The sequence below is a fragment of the Tigriopus californicus genome, chromosome 12, assembly GCF_007210705.1.
Source record: "Tigriopus californicus strain San Diego chromosome 12, Tcal_SD_v2.1, whole genome shotgun sequence".
In the NCBI taxonomy this organism is placed as follows: domain Eukaryota; kingdom Metazoa; phylum Arthropoda; class Copepoda; order Harpacticoida; family Harpacticidae; genus Tigriopus; species Tigriopus californicus.
The window spans coordinates 15,510,717-15,513,174 of record NC_081451.1 but is presented as its reverse complement, the minus strand read 5'-3'; positions in this window follow the sequence as shown (position 1 = coordinate 15,513,174).

Genomic DNA, 2,458 nt, shown 5'->3' with positions numbered 1-2,458 from the left:
ACACGAATTGGCAAAGTGAGAACTCTCCTGGTTCGCCAGGACCTGGGCGTCTTCGTGAGAACAGACCTGATGACAGACGAAATCCCAAGTATCTGGGTCGATGTTAACGGCAATGATAAAGCAAAGGTGACACTGGCAGGATTTTACCGAGAGTGGAAAGACCAACACGACCAACGACAAGACTGGACCATTATTAACAACCAGATACGCCTTGCGAGTAAGAGCAGCAAAACTTTAATTTTGGGTGGCGATTGGAATTTAGATGTTAACTGTAGCGACGACCCCTCATACAACCCTTTAATGAGGCAATTTTTGCGCGATTTAGAGGCTCTCTCTCTAACCTTAAATTTGAACAGGACATCCTTCTCCAATACCTATTGTCGAGTGGTGGAGGGTATCAACAGGCAATCTGGTCTGGACATGGTTATGTATTCAAACAATATCGAGCACGCAGACGCACAATTAATCCCGATCTCATTCAGCGACCACGATGCTGTTTGTTTCTCATGCACTCTTGGGAACCAAAGAACAAATACTAAGTTAGCCCAATACTTCATGAAACGGAAATTTACTGATTACTCATCAGTGAAGTTCAATGAGCACCTCCGATCTATACCGTGGCATTATTTACATTTTGATACCGATTTGGATTTTATAGAAAGCTTTATTCAGACACAAATCTCACAAGCTTTGGACCAATTTGCTCCTCTTCGACAAGTAATACTTCCCAAGAATTATTGTTCGGCTCTGCGACCGGAGACTATTGCAGCAATGAAACGACGTGATGCGGCTTGTCAGTGCTGGAAGAAGTGTCTGACTCAATCACAAAAGACTATCCTTCACCACAATTACAGACGCAATAGGAATGACGCCACCCTATTGGTCCGTAATGACAAGAGAGCTTATTTTGCAAAACAAATATCTACAGTTCGAAAAGGCATTTGGAAGGTTCTTGAAGAAGTGAAAGGATGGAAAAAAGTCCGACCTTGCAGAAAGAACGCTTGTCTCAGAGAATGGAGCAAGAATTGAAGACAATCAAGAGAAAGCCCGAGCTTTTGGGTATTTCTTTAGCGACAAAATTGAACGCATCAAGCAAAAATTGAAGTTCTAGAGGATGTGGACCCAACCGCAGGGATGGCTGACAGACGGGATGGTACTTGCCCGTTCTTTTTTCGACCTGTGAAATGCAGTGAAAGGAATGATTGAGAGTCAGGATCCCAACTCTAGTAGTGGGTTAGACGAAATGTCAATGAAGACCATCCAACAAGCTGTGGAGGTTTTAGTTCAGCCAATTACAACTCTGATCAACAAATCATTGACTCTGTCTACCTTTCCCAAGAGCCTAAAAGTGAGTCGTGTAACTCCTGTTCCTAAGATTCCAAGCTCGAACAAGATTTCGAACTTCCGTCCTGTATCAGTACCACCAGTGCTGTCAAGGCTGATTGAAAAAGCAGCCAATGAACTGTAATGATTCGGACCTTGACTCCACTTGTCAAGACAAACCAAATGGCAACTTGGGAAACACTTGGAGAACTAAGCTAGTATGCACTAGAGCACTGAAAACACTAATCGTTGACGATTGTCAGAGTATACTTTATTCAATATAAGGAGGAGCACTTTACACTTTGAAGTCTAAACTAGAACTTAATATTAGGGGCAGGGGCAAGGGTTTATATACAAGATGGGAGGGCCTATGTTGCTAACTGTCAGGCTATCTCGGCCAATGCACTTTCCTCAAAAGCCAGTGGTCGGATAAAGATCATAATTCTCTGAATTATGCTGTTTCCAGCTCGCTGATTGGTGGGTTTTTGCAAGCTGGATCTTTGCACTTGGCTGCATATGGATTTCGCCATAATAACTGGTTTCCTTTGTTTGATCCTCAAAACGTTCTGGAATTCTAGCGACAAACCGATACCATTGGTTTGGTTGGGCGTTCTCTTGTTGCATTAGAGCGCGGATAGTGCCCTCTAGAGAGCGGTGCATGCGCTCAACTGGGTTAGTGTGTGGTTCATAAGCCATGGTCTGGCTTTCAACTACTCCCAACCTGTGGCAAGTAGATCGAAAAAGGGCTGACACGAATTGTCGTCCTCTGTTGGTGATAAGTTTCATGCCCACTCCATAGCGAGGGAAGAACTCATTGGTGAGGACTCGTAAGATTGCCTCGGTTGTCATGGGGTTGATGGGCCAAGCTTCAGGATACTTGGTAAAAGCATCCTGCAAGGTTAGCAGGTAGCGCTTGCCTTGAGGTCCTTGTGAACCGGGCCATGGACCAATAAGGTCGGCGTAAAAATGGGTGAATCGGGTGTCGACGGCAGTGCTTGTTTGTCCAAGGGGGACGTGTTTTTCATGGGTTCTCCTTTTGGCTTGTTGGCAAGGAGAACATCCTTCAATCATCTGGGCTATGTCTTTGGCCATACCGGGCCAATAGAAATGTCTTCTAGCCTGATTGTAGGTGCGT